The sequence below is a fragment of the Festucalex cinctus genome, chromosome 6 (genome assembly GCF_051991245.1).
Source record: "Festucalex cinctus isolate MCC-2025b chromosome 6, RoL_Fcin_1.0, whole genome shotgun sequence".
In the NCBI taxonomy this organism is placed as follows: Eukaryota; Metazoa; Chordata; class Actinopteri; order Syngnathiformes; family Syngnathidae; genus Festucalex; species Festucalex cinctus.
This window is the reverse complement of record NC_135416.1, coordinates 11,581,396-11,601,099: the sequence shown is the minus strand read 5'-3', so window position 1 is coordinate 11,601,099 and position 19,704 is coordinate 11,581,396.

Sequence of the window (19,704 nt, the reverse complement as noted above, 5' to 3'; positions counted from 1 at the left end):
TAGATGAATCCTAAAAAGGACAAATAATGAAGTCCATCCATCCATTTTCTGAAACACTTGCTCCTCACAAGGGTCACGGGGGGTGCTGGAGCCCAGCTGGCTATGGGCAGGGTACACCCTGGATCGGTTTCCAGCCAATCGCAGGGCACACAGAGACAAACACACACACACAAGCACACCTAGGGACAATTTGGAGTGCTGAATTAACCTGCCATGACCAGACCGGAGTACCCGGAGAAGACCCACGCAGGCACGGGGAGAACATTCAAACTCCACCCAGGAAGGCCGGAGCCTGGACTGGAACCCGAGTCCTCAGGACTGGGAGGCGGACTTGCTAACCACTCCCACAGTGCCGCCCCAAATAACGAAGTCCTACAATAGAATTGAACAAGAAAAAAAATGAAGCAAATTCAGAATGTGACGCCTCCATCTGTGTGAGGACAAGGGTGTAGTAACTACCCGGGAGGTACACGACATATGTGACAATAGAATTTTCAATGCTGACCCCTAATTCCCCCGGCTCGTCTGCGGCTCCCAGAACGACACACGTGCACAAGCAGACGGCACGCACGCATCGTAAATCAGGTTTGATCTGTCAGAAAAGCGTGTCGCCGCTGTCAGTCAGCAGCGTTTGAGTGTCAAACGAACGTTTGGAGTGTCAGGAGATGTGCACACAACGCTTCTGTCTTAAGTCCTGTTTGAATCATCAGTCGAAAAGAGAGAAAGGATCAAATGGGAATGATCGTGCCTGGTTTTTAGAATGATTTAATAGAAAGTTTTGCAGTCACCGGCCACAATATTAGGACACTTTTAAACACCATTTACAAGTGTTGTGTGAGAGGTTTGGATCCCAAAGGCGCAGGTACAAATAATATTTTATCCATTTATTCACATCGAGAGGCAGAAACTGAGAGACGCTGTACACAGGAACAGGTGGACAATAACCCGACAAAGAACACACACACACAATCTCTCAATCTCATCATAAAGCGTGACAAGACATGGTATGACGTGAAGTTCTCCTATTGGCTGTCGACCCATACATCACACACATCATCTAAAGGATTAAGGATTGACATCACACAGCCTAAAACTAGTTGAAACTAGATGATGGTTATATCACGGTTACGTCAGTACAAAACAGACACTTGACCTCACGGTCGCGAACCCAACTTAACAGGACATGAACTCAAACATCACTTCAGTTGAAAATTGATGATGGCCACACAAAACAAAAACATCTCATGAGACAAAACATCACTTAAACATCAACAACAAGTCATGGCACATTAACAAGATGACATGACATTTTTTTTTTTTATTCGTTACCTTTTTTGTTAACATTTTTTTTTTCTGTTTGTTTTTTTAAGAACACAACAACAATAAACATCTCGATTCTGGACTAAAATATCAATATCAAGTTGTTGATACCCAGCCTTTTTTTTTTTTTTCTTAAATCACGTTTTAACTATATACACTAATTGACAGCAGTAGCTGTTTCATAGTGAGGTTTTGTCCTTACAATTTATGTTTCCTAAAATGATGTATGTATGTATTTAAAGATGCATTTGAACCATTTTTTTTTGTAGGATGAAACACAACTAACCCCCCAAAATAATGTCATTATTACTTGCTATTTGTGAAGAAACCAACATCCAAACAATGCATGGGAGACGTGGTAAAGCAAGCAAAGGCAATCTGCTTGTGCGAAGGACCCACAATGTTGTGCTACAGCCCTGGGCAACTGTCAGTATCAAGGCTTCAGTACTCCATCAGTGGATGCCAACCAGCCTCCCTGTTTCTAGTTGGGTGTTGAGGGGTGGTACGTCTTTGTGTCTGTAGCTGTCTAATTAGCATGTGTTTTTCGCAGACACATTCAAATATCTCGGGATGTGGGTGTGTTTCATAATAACAATGGCTACACTGTTGTTAAAATATGTTGAAGTATCATAAAAGCCACCTGTCAGCTAGACAATGACCCACACCACAGCTAACATCAGAATATTCAAATCTTCAATGTGAAGTAAAAAAAATATATATGAAAAGGCTTTTTGACATGCTAACAAAGCAGTGAAGCCAGTTGTCTCTGACACATTCATCATTGGCAAAAACAACTTATTCAGAGTGAATGTCATATTTGTGTATGCAGTACAGAGCTTTCTTTTGTATTACTGTATATGGTTTCCATTTTCACTGCAAAAGCATTGAAAAGTTACTCTAGACGAGGTTCACTGGGCATGACATTAATAAATTGACAACCAATTCCTGGGCAAACCAACTCCAAATAACAGCTGTTCTGGCTTTTCGGAAAAGTAAGCAGGTACTCTACAGGCTTTTGTTTTCATTATTGATTCCTGCTCCCTTCGGCCCTAAAAGTTTTTTTTGGGGGTTGGGGATAATATTACGTGAGGTGCAGAATTTGAACCCAAAAGCAGACAAGAAACGACACGCGTCTTTATTGACAAATCTACAAGATAACAACAGAGAGCAGTGCTGGATTCAGATAGCCTTAAAATAATAATAATAATAATAATAATAATAATAATAATAATAATAATAATAATAATAATAATAATAATAATAATAATTTATTTTAAAAAAAAAACACTTGTCATAAAAACCTTGTCTAAGAACTTGAGTGTGCTGGATCAGGACCTCAGCATACCTCAGCATACTCAGTAAATGTCACTCACTAACTCCACCGAGGAACATGTTCAATTCTATATGACAGAATAAAGGCCTACATGATTTAAAAAATTTTTTTTAAAAAGTGACAAATACAGGACAAGAGCAACTGCATAACGACTAATGACATCATCACAAGAGAAAAATACAGCACACAACCATTGCAATTGCATAGTAACTAACATGACCTTTAACATAATCACCACAAGGGACAATAAAGTAACAAACATAGGACCATAGCAACTGCAAAGCGATAGTAACTGACAACATCATCATCACAAGGGACAATAAGAGTAAAAAATACGGTACCACAGAAACTGCATAGTAACTGACAACATCATCATCACAAGGGACAAATAAATACCACAGAAACACAATGACCCCATGACCCGACACAAAACTCAGTCATATGTGACCCAGACCAACAAGCACAATAGGTGAAACACTTATAATAACTGGACATATAATAAAAATGTGGATCAGCACCGATTGTTCCATGTTCTTCTGTCTATCACCAGTTGGTCAAGGTGTGTTTTTCCGATCGCGTGGATAACCCCAGTGACAGGACTTCATATAATACAGAAATCCGGACTCCTATTGAGCTTGAATGATGCATACAGTACAGGTTGTTTCAAGTTATTGGGCTCAAAGGTCAAACTATGCTCTCACCACAATTCTCTATGAAACCTTGATGATTTCTTTCTTCTTAAAAGGATTACTGAGCTCCGTCACCACTTCAACAGCCTTATTCAGTTTGAATGGCACTTCATAGTTGTAGGTCAAAGGTTAAATTAGGTTCCTTTACAGCCACTCGACCGTGTCATAATTTACAAATGATCTTTAAGAAGAAGTATTATTCTGCAGCAAAGCCTCATTTTGTTGGAGGTTTAATTTTATATCCAGACTTTACACCGTGTTTTCCTCTGTGGTTGGCAAATTGTCAGTTTATAGATCGTACATTGTGTTCTATGTTGTACATAAATGAAAGTCTAACAAAAATAATAACATTTTCTATGTTTTTTCCTTCAATCAATGCTACTTTCAATTCTCAACTAGGCTTGTTGTCTCGGCCGAGAATGTACAAGCAGTGTTGCAATAGGAAACATCAGATTATGTATTCATTCATTTTGTGAGCAGCTTGCAAGGCTGCAAAGTCCCAAGTTAGTTTAGTACTGATACCTAATTAAGTGTTCCAGCGTTTTAAATCCTTCTAAATTATTTCCTCCGTCTCTGTCCCCAAACTCCATCTCCTCGTTGTCTCTCTTCTATGCCCGTAGGCATTGCCCTATCCCTCTCCCAATCGTTTTCCATTTCATCTTTGTGTTAAACATTAATATACCCCCTTTGTGTTTTTTGTCTTCCTTCATTTCATCTCCATTAGACAGATGAGCAAAGGCGCTTAGCTCTCATTCGGAGGGGTTTGATGAAGGAGAGCAGGTTCTAATTCTATGTGAGCACATAAACACGATTTGATCCATGCAATTCATTATTTCAATCACATATTTAACAGCAAGTGTTATCTTAATGTTTAATTACCAATTAACAGTGACTGATTAACTGACAATTAGCAGCTTAGAATAAAAAATGTAAGAGTCCCAACACAAGGACACGTGAAAATTAGAGAACGTTTATCTTCGCGTGTACTTTAAATTGACTTGTGCGTGTGTGTGTGTGTGCGCGCCTGATCGAGCATGACCTAACCGCTTCCATATCGGCGGTGTCATGTCAGTGTGACTGCGCACCTCTGTGGACATTTTTCATCCCGGCGTTGTGAACTCTGTCACATTTCATTAGTCGCCGATTAACGGAGAAGAGATTCAAGACAGCTTTTCGTGTCATTAGGGAAACATGACGCAAACATGATTTAAGACTTCATTTCAATCATAAAGAAATCGTTTAAAACCCAGTAATGCACAAGAAATAGGCCTTTTGATTTACAAAGCTCACGGTGGCCATGATTTAATAAATAGGATGAGTAAATTATGTCAACATACACATGTAAAAAAACACCCATCTTACAATTAAACAGCGTGTGGCAGCCATTTTGGAGGTGATTTAAAGTTCACAGTCTAACAACATGGTAATGAAATGGGATAGAACAGGCTGCCATAATGTTGTAAAATGCGTGTACACAGCATCAGTGTCCTTAGTGGTGGCTTGTGTGAAGGCCACAGTTACCGGTTTGCCATGTTGAAACGGTGAGATGTGGGTGTTCTCCGCAACTACATGGAACAGTGAGGTATTGAAATACTCCAGCGCGGTGCATACATTTACATATTCCCTCATGGATTTGGAATTGAGTTAAAATTGAGCTCAGGAGTTTCTGCCTCTGGTGAATTCAATTTGTTATGACACCTTTCCCGCTGAACATGACTGAATTATTGTGTGCGTGCGTGTGTGAGTTCGCGTGCACGTGTGCCCACCCACATGTATTAGAAACGTCTTAAAGCCCCGGCTCATTTTCAATCTAATAACCGATGATAGGCACCAAAGCATTACTTTAAGACTACCACACGCATACAATGGAAGATTTAACATTTTCAATTCGGAATTTGACAAAAAAAACAAAACTCTGCAATTTTAACCCCTTCGGACCCATATTTGGTTGCAGAGGACATGACATATTTGTGTGTTAAACCAATAAAAATGCATAATTTGGATGATGTCAACACTTCTGGCTCATGATTGGATCCTAGCTAACCAATCACAATCACAAGTTGATTTGCATGATATTCATATTAAAATGGTTGCATATAAGTTTGGTAAGTTTACACAGCCATACTATCCTGGCGTCCACTATAACAAAAAAAAAACATGAGATAACCCAATTTTTTTCCATGTTGTTCTTATGTGGGAAAACAGTAAAAAAAAAAAATGCCCAGCAGAAAAAAATGCAGGTCTGAAGGGGTTAAGGTAATGAACAACTTCTGGCGTAATGTCACGGAGGCATTGTAAATAAATAAGCCGAAGCTGTCTCCATGACAACGAGACGATATTTTTTGCTGTGCCAACTAGGACATTTTGATATAGACTTATGCTTACTCACTCATGATTGTACACAATGCATAGACATCCCTGATATCACCACTTTCGTTTGCTTTCCCGTACCCTCCTTTTTCCCGCGTCAGCCCAAGTGTGCTGCGGATGCACTCGCATCAAAAAAGGTTTAGCTGCTGGGCAGTTTGTACGAGTTATCATGCCCCACATTGCCCTCGCCCACTGGTGCAAGTCTTAAGCCTAATTTATGCCTCCACGTTTGCTCTCGCGTCGATGAGCGCCGTCGATCACATGATCGACGCGAGCCATGAATTTTAAGTGCTGCTTCGCTCGTGGCCGGCCGACGTGCACACGTCGCCAATCCTTGGACGCACGTTGATGGCGGGGCGTCGCTCGCTTCTGATTGGTCCGTTCGATGGTGTTTTTTCTTTTTTTTCTCTCTCTCTCTCCCCGCCCCCCGCCCAGATAGTTTCCGTGAAGGCAACTGGCGGCGCAAATCGACTTCCCTGCTCGGAGACCACGGCTGTGCATGTGGATATGTGCCTGGGACGAGAGGCGGAAAACAACAATAACAAAAATAAAAAAATAAAAAACTGTGTTCGCTAAGCGCACGGCTGTTGTGTTTTGGCGAGTTTACGGCCGACACCGGTGCAAATTGGCAATAATTAATTGCCACGGTGATGAACTTACTCTCCCCTCGGCTTTGTTTCGTGTTTCTGAATTAAATTGAACTTCCTGAATCCGTCATAAAATGCAGAGGAATCGCCACTCTGTGGCGTCCCAGCCATAGCGACAGCGGGACTTGGTGTGAAACTCCAGCAGACACCGATGTGTATTGCGCACAAGTCGGAAGGCAAACGCACGAGCGGAGCTCCAACGTGACGCCTCGACGCGAGCCTCTCGCAGAAGCATACTGAGGCCTTTAGAGTTCTGTTGTAATGACTTTATGCAGTGCTGCTTTTTTTCCAGGTTCGTACTGTGCCCCTCTTTAAATGAGCCTTGTTTTTCTTCCGTCTCTCCATCCTCATGTTTTCTTTTCTCATCTAAGAAACTGCCAGGCTTCCCTGTCACCCTCTGTTGGTCATTGCTGTCACACGAAGACAAATACCTTGAATGTTTGACATACTTGGCCAATAACGATGATTCAGATTATGATGTTGGTGCTCAAAACAGTCAAAAACAGTCAAAATGTCACTTAAAACTGCTGGTGTTGGCAGTTTGAGCTTTGAACTGATTCAAGTTCCATTATTTTCTATTTTCTTTTTTAAGTTCTAAATCGGCGGCACGATGGATGAGTGGTTAGCACGTCCGCTTACTTAGTACTGAGGACGCAAGATCGAGTCCAGGCTCCGGCCTTTCTGGGTGGAGTTTGCATGTTCTCCATGTGCCTGCGTGGGTCTTCTCCGGGTACTCCGATCTCCTCCCACATTCCAAAGACATGCATAGCAGGTTAATTGGGCACTTCAAAATGTCCCTAGATGTGCTTGTGTGTGTGTGGATGGTTGTTCGTCTCTGTGTGACCTGCGATTGGCTGGCAAGCAGTCCAGGGTGTACCCCGCCTACTGCCCGAAGCCGGCTGGGATAGGCTCCAGTGCTCCCCGCGATCCTTTTGAGGAAGGAGTTGGAGGAGTTGAATAACGTCCTTGAACAGCCTGTCTTGAATTTACAAACAGGACATATAATTGAGTATCAGTGCAGACATCCTTCACGCAGCTTGGAGATAACACGCTCTCTTTCAGACTTTTCCAAGGACTTAAGAAGAGTGGAACGGCAAGAGACAAAGCAAAACCAAAATGTCTGTGTTGTTATGAAGCATGGAATATTTTGTGGTCATTTTAAAAGGAGTCTTGAATACACAGAAGGTTTTGGATGATGTTTAAAGATGCTAGCTGCTGTGGTAACGTCACATATTTGTAATGTCAAGCTGCAGCTTAAGACTTAACTTTAAACCCCAAGGAATGGAACACCGTGTGCTGCAACGGCTTCAACAGGACTGTCACACGGCTAATGGGGAACCTGGTGTTCATATAATGCACTAACACTAGGATTGCTCTGAGGCGGCACATTTTAATGGCCTGCTCTTTTCTTACCTGTAGCATTTTGCCACTTATTAAAAAAGCAATTGCAGTAAACTCAAAAGGTAATAGGCATGTTTTCATAAAATTAAACATTCAAGGATGTTGAATAAGTTTTCAGGGGATGATTTTTTTCATTTTCTGTATTGTCTGTCCTTATTAACTCAACTCAACTCAACTTTATTTATAAAGCGCTTTAAGAACAGGCGTTGCTGTATACAAAGTGCTGTACATAAACATTCGTTTTGCAGTAAACAAGAACAAAGCAAACATTTTGAAGTGCGAATACAGTTTTTTTTTTTTTTTTCACAAGTACATACATTATACATCAGTGAACAAATAAGAAGTAGTGAATAAAAAGATAAATAATACATAAATAAGTAGACTAAACTAAACATCAAACTACTTATTAGGATCATGGGTTAAGCTGGAGCCTATCCCAGCTGACTTTTGTCACGAACAACATACAACCTGGTTTGGACCGGATCCCTCTAAATATTAATTTTGTTTTGTTTTTATTTTCGCCAGACATTTCAAACAACTCTATGTTCCCAACTTTGTGGAGACAGTGTGGAGATGGCCCGTTTCTGTTTGAGCGTGACTACAGAGGAGCAAAAGAGATCTGATGTCAACCCACCATCATTGCCAGCATATTTCTGAAGAATCACTTTTAAAAATCAGGTATCTCTATTTCTGTAAGGCTGAATAGCGTTTGTCAAGGTCTCCAAAGTCTCACAAGACCGAGAGTGGTTGTACCTTTAGAGATGTAAAATCTTATTACACTGGATATCTGCCTTTTAAAAATATTGGAGTCCTAAAAGGTAGAAAAACAGCAATCACCAACTAATTTTTTTCACAATTTTTGAACCCTGCGGCTTAAACCATGATGTGGCTAATTTATGGATTTTTATGGGCTAACAAGCTTCATGCCACCCCTCAGCTCTTGTTTTGCTCCTTCACCCTCGGATGTGTGCAAGCGAGGGGGCGTCTCAATTCTCAGAGGGTTTGGATTCTCGTCAAGAGTAGTCTGTTAGAGTAATTAGTAATTAGCACCCACTATTTGTGATCTTCGTAAATCAGACCCTTTATGTTATAAAATGTGCACTTGTTTACCATGGAAAATGGAAGGCTACGTCTGATACGTTATTTACTGACAGTCAAACAAAAGTCTGGCTGTCCTTCCCAAATACTAGGGATGGGCGAGTACCAATACCAGGTATCGGTATCGGGCCGATACCAGCCTTTTTTCAAGTACTCGAGTACTCGTGACGCAGACGAGTACAAGCGACCGATGGCAGAGGGGGAAGACGTTAAGTGAGTCCTCCTTGCCTGTAACTGGCGCTAGCTTGCAGCAGTTTTTCACCAAAACTTCACCGGTTTGGAAATACTTCAAAATTGTGAATCTTAAACTAAAAGAGCATTTTTGTGTTTTATTTTGAGCGTTAAGACTATTGAAGAGTGACTGTGCTGTTTTTTTTTTGTGTTTTTTTTAAATTAAAGGAAATATATTTGTTTAAAAATATATTTTTTATTTGTCAAAATGTACTACTGGTATCGGCAGTTGGTATCGGTATCGGTGAGTACTGCGGGTCTGAGTATCGGTATCGGTCTGAAAAAAAGTGGTATCGAACATCACTACCAAATACCATGACATGCTGCTTGCGACAGTTTTGTTACTCTAATTCAGTGTAACAAACAAGAAAATAAATAATCATAAATAAATAAATAAATAAATAAATAAATAAATAAATAAATAAATAAATAATCAATAGAAAGATCTAGCTGTCTATTTCCTTTGCATGGAAACTCTTTGTGACGGGGTCTGCCATGCATGCACGAGAGCCCGAGGATTTTGGAACTTAACTACCATGAAAAACACCCACAGGTCTACTTTTTCTAAAAGATTGACCTCTGATCTTTCCTTTCTTTCCTCTCCCTTCAATATCTTTCTCTCCTGCGCATCTACTATGAAATTGTTGCAACACTCAGGCAGAAGCAAGCCACTCAATTTTTAACATGCATATGATCCTGTGAGATCACAGTCGCCATTTCTTAATGCTCCATCATAACCTGCAGGAAAATGAACAATCAATCCATTATTACTGTATTATTTCGAGCAGTAATAATGTAACGGCCGCAGGGGATTGTTTGAATTGTATTCAGTTCAAACACACAGCAATGGACTTGGGGAAAAAAAGCACAGAGAAGTGAACAGTTTTAATATTTTCTCTCCTACTTTTCTCAGTTTGATTCAATTTATCTTTTCCCTTAAAGAGCCCATTTGTTATCACACTCACAGTATTAACATCCTGAAGAAATGATACTTCTTACTGAGCAACTGTCGCTATCTAAGCTTGACAGGGAAGATAATTTCAAAGCATCGGTTTACTCATGTAATTGACTACTTTCTGTGAGATAGCACTTTGTATGAACTGCAGACCTTCTGTCTACATTGAAGCCATTTTTGTCAAACTTAAATTCTTAAAGAATTTCTATCCCCAAAATGTTTATATTTAACAAATAGTTTCTAAATAGTCGCATGGTTATGACTTATGCATTTTTTATGAACTCACACTCACACTCAATAGATATGTATGAGTTAGACAGTCATTTCCATAATTAATAATTATCTCACTCAAAAAACAACTTACTGACTGACACATTTACTTACCGTATTTTCCGCACTATAAGGCGCACCGTCAATGAATGGCCTATATGAAAATGTTTTTCCATATATAAGGCGCACCGCATTATAAGGAACATAGAGGAGAAGCTACTGCAGTGGCTGGGGCTGCATTAAGCGTACAATAGATCAGGGGTGGCAAATTCGGTCCTCGAGGGCTGCAGTCCTGCAGGTTTTGGATATTTCCCTTCTTCAACACAGCTGATCCATGATCAGCTCATCAGCAAGCTCTGCAGAAACCTGATAACGAGCCTGTTAATTGGAATCAGCTGCACTTCGAGTAGGGAAATCTAAAAAACCTGCAGGACTCCAGCCCTCGAGGACCGCAGTTTGCCACCCCTGCAATAGATGGAGCTATGCTTAAGGGAATCTGAACAAAACAGATGAGTCAGTCAATATTTATGACCGGTAATTGAATACAAACCGGCATTCTGAAAACTTTGTTCACTCCCAAAATAAGTTACCGGTAGTGCAGTCACAATATGGTTCCGTATTAACAATATAACAATATCTCAATGTTGTTCAAACGTTCCATATCTACAATATTTACCAGCCTTGTTCAGGTGTGGTACTACCGTTCTAACTGCTGTTACTTTGGTGACACCCGACTATGGTAGCCGTACTTAACCAATATTGAGCCACATATAAGGCGCACTGTTGGTTTTTGAGAAAATTAAAGGCTTTAAGGTGCGCCTTATAGTGCAGAAAATACGTTACTCAACCATCTGCTCACACATTTACCAACTCCCAAATTACTCAGACTCTGCCACTGAATTAGCAACTAGGCTGGACCTAAATTCGAGGGACACAATACAGATATGTATATCAGCAGCAGAAATTACTGCCTTTTGATATCTGACAGATATTTATTCAAGTCCTGGAGAGAATTGTGCTGATCTGCGTCAGACGCGTCCTCAAAAATGCACGAGCCCGCTCCCTCAATTATTCAAATAAACAATGGTCAGAGATAGACTGCAACATATGTATACACGCATCTCCACATGGATTTAATTGCTTCTGTTTTAGCAATTACGTCCCTGCAGGAAGTACAAATCAGTCCTGGGTGCCCTGCAGCGAAATACACTCTGAATGAACTTAGCGCATTACTGCAAATCAAAGCTAAAAAGGTCAAAATCACATTGCGTCTGGAGAAAAGAACAAGCCAAATGCTTGCATTTGTACTGCACTTCTAATTCAGAGCCATTAAAAAATGTGTAGGAGGTGCAGATATTCATTCAATGTGATAATTGTCACCCCAGCTTCTTCTATGTACATATTTGTGCTATCCTTTTGTTTTTCCACCAGAAAAGATCGAGCATATATTCATCTACTGGAGCAAATCATTAAAGGAGTACATTACTTTATTTTGAGTGCACATTTATTTGCACGGCAAATGTCATGTGTTTGGATGGTTGTTTCAAAATTACTTTCAGGTGCTGTTGCTCATTATCAAGTTTTCAATTTGAAAGTGTCTTGTGCCCTTAGAAATTATCGACAAGAATTTTGGAAACATACCATTTTACATTCACTCACACATACTTCATGCAGACCTTTAAACATCCTCAGAACAAAAACTGACTTAAAATGCCTTTTGGAGCAAATAAAACGGCGACCCAGCTCACTTACAGCACCACAGGTGTTTGGTCAATATTTACCAAGCTACCGTTCCCATGGGAATGGAATGAGGTCGTACGGTGGGAGAAACAGCCACTGAACAAAAGTCAGCCAGATCAAGTGAAACACAACCACCCGCACGATATTTGCAGGGAATTAGTTGTGACGCGCAAATTTATCAACCGTCCTCGGGTAAGTCAAAAGTTCTTCACATACGGTATGAAGTTGTGGTGTGTAGTGCACTTAAATTATTTAAATTGATTCCCCCCACACGTGAAAGGAGAGGAAAAAAATATTGGTATCTAATTTGTTAAATTAAGGGAGAGTTTCTGCCACGTGGGGTGCGCAGTAAGGACCCAAACTTAGACAAGACTCAGGAGTTGGGGAAACAGAAAGGCTTTATATACAAAAATACAAAGTAGCAACAGAGTGCAGGGCTAGATTTAGAAGTCCTGGAAGAAAACATTTCACAGAGAAACCTTGATTAAGAAACTTGAGTGGGTTGGATGCCGACAAACCTCAAACACATGGAAGAGCAGCTTGCATAAAAGAAAGCTTGCATGTAAGAGTAGAGAAAGGAAACCTCGAATGTGCTGAGAGAAACCTTGACATACTGACAAAATTGTCAGTCAGTAACTCCTGCTATGACAAGGCACAAACAATTCTATATGACAGAATAAAAGCCTATATGACAGTAGAAGAGTGACTCAACAAACTAAGAGTCACTACTACAGGACCATAGCAGCTGCATAGCAACTGACAATATCTTTTTTTTTTTTTCTGTGTATGTGTGCGTGCGTTTGCGTGCGCGTGCGTGCGTGCGTGTGTGTGCGTTTGTGGGCGTGCGTGTGCGTGAAAATATATACAAATTTATACTCATTAATTCACCTAAAACCTTATAAAAATCCCATTACCCTTCACCTTAACCAGGTACTTCAGAGTCTCGCCAGAGTCGTGAGGTTCAAATGGTCAGGAGACCAGAAAAAAGGTCAGAAAAGATAAAAAGAAAATAAGGATGAATCGAAGTGAAATCCAGCACGGACCAAACACTTCCTGCCTTCCCCATGGTTACAAAAACAAGATCTTACGCCAACCCCAGAAGCCTCTAAATTCCAACAAATTAACGAGATCTCAATAGACCAGAGCAAAAACTAAAGAGAGGAAGGAAGGAAGGATCGATGAGGCAGAGTGAGATCCATAGAAACCAGTACATCCAGTCCAACTGACAATATCTAATAGCAACTGCATAGCAACAGCAAAATATTAGTGACAAATATATCCTCATCATAAGGGATATAGCAACTGCATCGTAACTGACAACATCATCATAACTGACTCTTTGACCTATCAAAAGCAACAGTTCCCTCACTAATGCACACAAGAAAAAAAATAAGAATAATTTGGAGTTAAACACTTTGTGCCAGTGCCCTCCAAGTGGTTGTGTAACTGTAAATATACAGTTATAGGTAGCTCCAATAGTTTGTCACAACCGATGTCAATATGCAGCAGAAGGGCGAGAGGTATATAAACTGCTAATTGAATGCCAACATCCCCGCGGGAAGATGAAAAGGTGGCGAGCTATTAGACAAAATTGACCATCCTTTCCCCCAGGAGCATTCTTTGTGTACCGAGGCCCTTCACATGATTGTAAGTGTGTATGCTTTCATTTGGACTTCAATGCAGGTATTGGGCCAGCCAATACCAATTACATTAACATTTCAATGATGATTTCAATTTGACACCGCTGTTCACAAATAACCTTTCAATATTCAACTATCAAAGTGTTTTTTGTCTGTGGGAAAAAATAAAAAAAAATAAAAACTCGAGGTCGGGCTGTGTTTGCACAAATGGAGAAAGAGGCAAATTAGAAATCAGAGAGAACATTTAATGCTTCAGGAAATATAACATTCAATGTCATGATGAAGATACTGGTGACAGATGAGAGGAGGACTGGGGCTAAGGAAAGATGGAGAGAGGCACGGAGCCAGGAAAGTTGGATCGGAGCAAATGATGACATTATTCAAATGCAGTCAGGTGATTCCCTTTTGCACCTGCAGCACTGACTGCCAAAGACTAATGAGTAGCTACGTTTGTGTGTGTGCTGTCACTTTCTAAAGCGCTTACAATTAAAAGCCCCCAGTTAACGTGAACAGAAGGAGATGGCAAGCTGTTATGGCAAAGGATGGATGGATTTAACAATTTCATGTTTGGACCGGAACAGCGCATTTGATAGATATACTGCATGAATGGAAATAACAAATACACTTACTGGTCACAACATTAGGTACCGCTGAAGAACCAATGAAAAGCAATAGATTTTATTGTTTGGAGAGGTTTCAATATAATGAAGTGAGGTTCTATTTGAACGTAAGCTGTAACCACGTATTATACAGGATGGTCTCAGAAAATTAGAATATTGTGGTAAAGTCCATTATTTTCTGTAATGCAATTAAATAATTTATAATTAAATAATTTGTGTCCAAAAGGAAAAAAGGAATAAACTAATAAGCAAAATGCCATACATTATGAATTCATTACTAATCAACTGAAATATTGCAAGACTTTTATTATTTTAATATTGCTGATTATGGCATTTTCAGCCAAATATCCTATCTCAAAATATTAGAATATTTCCTCAGACCAAGTAAAAAAAATGCCATAATCAGCTATATTAAACCAATAAAAGGCTTGCAATATTTCAGTTGATTTGTAATGATTCCAGAATGTATGGCATTTTTGCTTGTTTAATTGCATTACAGAAAATAATGGACTTTACCACAATATTCTAATTTTCTGCGACAGTCCTGTAAGTATATCGAATAAAGTTCAGTTTTTCCATAAAACCTTTCCTAGCAAGTCTTTCTGTGTAATTGCTTGCTTGTATGCATGTTAACATTGTCTATCAAAGAGAATATATGTTTAATTAAAAAGACACAATTGTTACCAACTACAACAGAGTAGTATTTCATTTAGTAGTAAAGTTTTTTTGAGAAACACTGTGACTCTGAGTACGATGTTTGTATGTTGTATTCCCAATGACAAATTCTTCCTCCTCATTCTTGTCTTGTTTTGTCTATTTTTTTTTTTGGCCGCCGGAGATGTGGAGTCTACATCTGTGAGTATAAACCAAGGATGTGCAACTAGAAGAGTTTGGATAGTGAGAAACTTTACGGTTTCAAGTAGGTTTGCCTCAGGTAAGATATTGTTGTGGTTTGATTAGCCTCACTAACTTTGGCACACTACTGACATTGTTGTGGTGAATCTTAACAGCTCATGATGCACACACAGTACAAATGGACCATCGACAACCAACTCAGTACCAAGGTCTGTTTCTCATACAACAGTAGTTGGATTAACTGATGACTGTGTTGAATGATATTCATGCAGATTATTAGTATGGGAGACCTCATAACAAAAGCTTATTAAAAGATACCTTCATAATACGTTTTTTTCTAAAGGTACTGCACTATGTGTCTATTATATCATTTTTGTTTGTCAGAGATGGTCTAAAGCCGGGACATGTATATTAATATAATGGACAAATGAAGATGACAATGTTTTCTAATCCTGATCCAGATTTCCTAACTGTAAAACCACTTTTGTGAAAGTGATGGGCAGGACTGTGAACAAAGTGTTTTCAATGTCAAAGCTTATGGTAGATAATCAATATATTTACAGAAATTATGGAACTAGGGAATACAATGAAACCAATACGGGCAAATACTATCCTGGGATACTTGTTAAACTCAATTTGTGTGCATTTTGGGGAAAAAAAACAAAAAAAACAAAAAACATTCAAATAATGCAAATATTAATTCATTTCAATCATTTATTTCATTCATTTATAAAATAAAAAAGACAATATAAAACAATATTCTTCATCATTGATGAAAATGAGCAGAAAGAAGTCAAATCTTGTTGTATGTACCCTGTTTCGCCCTAGAGTTCATTTACTAGTGCCGTTCCGATACCGTTTCTTGGCCCCCGATACCGATTCCGATACCCAGCTTTGCGATGCCGATACCATACCGATACCTAAGGTTTTTTTTTTTATTGTTTTTGTTGTTGTTGTTTTTCTCAACATGAAAAAGCTGTCCTGCCATTGGTTCAGAGCATTCAATGGCCAATAGGATATCTTAGATCGGCATGCAGTGAGCATGTCACATATCAGTGAATGTTGTGCACGAGCAAGACACAAGATGCTGCATCCAAAATCCTATATTAGAGTTGGAATTAATGGTATCGGCATGTTACTTGTTAGTAATCATCGATACTAATACCACTATTTTAATGCAGTATTGGGGCCTCTGCCGATGCCAGTATCGGTATCGGAACAACACTATTTACAAGGTACAGTAAGTAAAACAAAAACAAACAAAAAAACAAACGCACAGACACAGATTTCAGTGCTTGTCACAGAAAAGCATGTTGAAATATAAGGGTGGCCCTAGTTCGATATTCGACTTTCAGAGTTGTCACCAAAGTTATATCGGGCTGCCCACTGATGTCTCATACATGCTGAGTATTCAAATTAATTTCTGGTAATTTTTAAGTGAGTATCCAACGAGAGAACATCTCTTATTTAAGAATAATTTATAACTCTCAGAGTGGAGAAAATCAGTTGAATATATACCAGTCTAACATCAAGTAGAAGGAAATTAAGGAAACAAAGACTAGGAAGTCAGTAATATTTCATTTGGTGCTTACACAGTTTAACTCAAAGCATTTCAATCAAAAGCAAACAAAAGACTACAATAGGTGAACATTTTTTTTAATTTATTTTTTTATGCTCAAACATTACAAACCGGTGGGCCATATATATAATATTGAAACTAAAAGAGCAAATAGAAAAGCCTGCATATCCTTTAGTTAAATAACAGCATGTATTTGAGCGATTAACACAGAATACCTTCAAATAGGCACACGAGGCTGATAGATTCAGGTGGTCCTGATAGATGGAATATGATTAGCCCACAAACAAGATCAACCCAGCGTGGAGTGCTACCTGAAGTCATTTTCCTGTCAAAGGCACTCTCAGCTTCAATAAAAACAACAGTTAGCCGAAGTGAAGCGGTGTTTTGATTGTACTAAAAAGCAACGCGGAGTTCATGAATTCCGTTTGATTCGTGGAAATTATTTGACGAGCAGCTTGCAGGAATTGAAGAGCCTGTGAAGGCTGTGCCCAAATCATTATCTGTCTTTTTGTGCTCCACTCATTGTTTAAAGCCAACACGGAGCAATTTCATGTTTGTATTTTTATCACAAATGGAAACGACTTGGATGATTATGCCGCGGATTTCTCAAACAAAAACCCAGGCAGATGACACAGCCATAATTTGGTCTCTCAGATGTTCCATTGACAGTCGCGGCACACACACACTCGCGTCTCCTCACTCTCTCTCGCTCTCCTCCGCTGCTGACGGAGTCACGACTTCTCAAGTCGGGGAAATATGCAAGCTCACACTGACGCACAAAAGTGTGCACTCGTAACTTGTGCATCTGTTTAATCCCTGTGGACTAAAGAGTTTTCATATACAAACGTATTACACAAACACACACATCAATTCAAAGGCAGTCATGAAACGGCGTAATGAATAGCAATCATAAGCATTTCCATAATACAAAACATAATCTTTCAAGAAAGTTCAGGTGCAGGAATGAATTTAGCCAAGGAATAATGGACCAAACCCCCTCACACATAGAAATAAATAATAGTGCAATAATGTAATGAATGATAATGGAAAAAAATTCTGGGACATCAGCAGCTAGAGTTGGCGTGCGTGCACATGCAGTTCTCTATGGATCATAAAACAGCAGCAAATAGTATGTCTTTAAATGTCCATTCGCATGTGTGCGTGCGCGCGTGTGTAATCTAAGGGTTTATGCAGTGAAGTTAAAGCTTATTAAAGGGAGTGTAAAGCAGAGAGAGTGTAATTACCAAACATAAATGAGAAGCTCTCACCCAATGCATTAAATTACCCCGAGAGAGGAATGCCAGCTGATAATTGGACTTTCTCATCTCACTGTGTGCGTGTTCGTGTGTTTATGTGTGTAAGTGTTCAGGCGGTGTGTGTGCGTGGACATGACTATGAACACAAACACACATACAAAATGTGATATTGAGAGAGTTTACGTGTGTATGTCGCTGATGTCCTTCCACTGTGCGAGAACGTGTGGTCTACTTCTTGGATGATAAATTCACTGACGCACAATTTATGACTAAGCATGTTTCACTTTCGCCTTTGCCGCCCGTGAGTGTGTTTTTATGTGATTCAATGTGTGTAAACAAAGTATGTAACAAGCTTCCTTGTGCGTGCAAATTTAAAGAGCGTGTTGGCAATAACATTTTGCAGGAAATATGAAAAACTCAACTTGACTTATTTTGTAAAGAATCTAAATTATTAACTCAAACAAAGAATGTAATGCTCATGTCTGTCTGTTTGTTGTGAGGTAGCAGCTTTAGTCTACATCAGGGGTGTCAAACATAAGGCCCGCGGGCCGGATCAGGCCCGCAAAGGGGTTTAATCCGGCCCGCGAGATAATTTTGTAAAGTTAAAAAAAAATAAATAAATTGTAATGTCGGACTAATGAATCAGTCGGCCACAATCAAAATATATCAAATTTGTAACTTCACAAGCAGTCCCTGTACGGGGGAAATCGTCCTGGATGTCATTATTTTACACACAACGTAAAGTTACGGTTTGTTTAATTATTATTATTATTATTATTATTATTATTATTATTAATGTATTTATTTATTTTTATCATTAGACCAACAAACGTGTTAAATACGACACAAATTCAATTCCTGGTAAGTTAACACAAATCAATATGACAAGGATTAGTGTCCTTATAACGTCATTACCTGCACCACGCAATGCATTCTGGGAACAATACATATGAAAAACACGTCGATTTAACACGTCCAGGACTCTGTTCCATTTGCATTTGTATTCTTTTTTGGAACAATATGATGACAGTTGAGCTCCATAATTTTGGGCTGGCACACAAATAGCGAAAATCTGCGTCTAATTGACAGCAATCGTTTTTAACTCTTTGACCGCCAAAAACGTTTAATAACAATCAGTAAAATCAACGTTAAAACATTTTTTTTTTTTTCTCCCCCCCTCCAATGTCTAAGTGCAGCGCTGCCTGGTCAATGGGTTGTGGAATCTAAAACACTCTAAACCATGGCCAGCAGATGGAAGCATTGTCTCTCTTTTCGTCAATGATCAAAGCCGCTGTCATATCAAAGTTTTTTCTTTAATGTGTGGCAGTAAAAGAGTTCAGTTCTATTACCGTTATTTTACCGATGCGGCCCACTTGGTCATATATTTTCCTCCATGCGGCCCCTGAGCTGACATGAGTTTGACACCACTGGTCTACATGAAGTTAGACGAATTCCTGCTTCATAGAGGGGGAAAAAAAATGAATGAAATGAATAAATAAAAATATATAAATAGAATATTTTCTTATTTTAATTTAATCTTAAAAAAAATGATTTTAATTTTTTAATAAATAAATAAATAAATAAATGCCTATTTGGCCCTATTTTCATGCCCATCACAAGTCTAGTGCAAAGTGCAGTCAAACTGTGCGCATGGCTGGAATTGTCTTCCTTTTGGTATTTTTTGTATATGGGCATAGTTA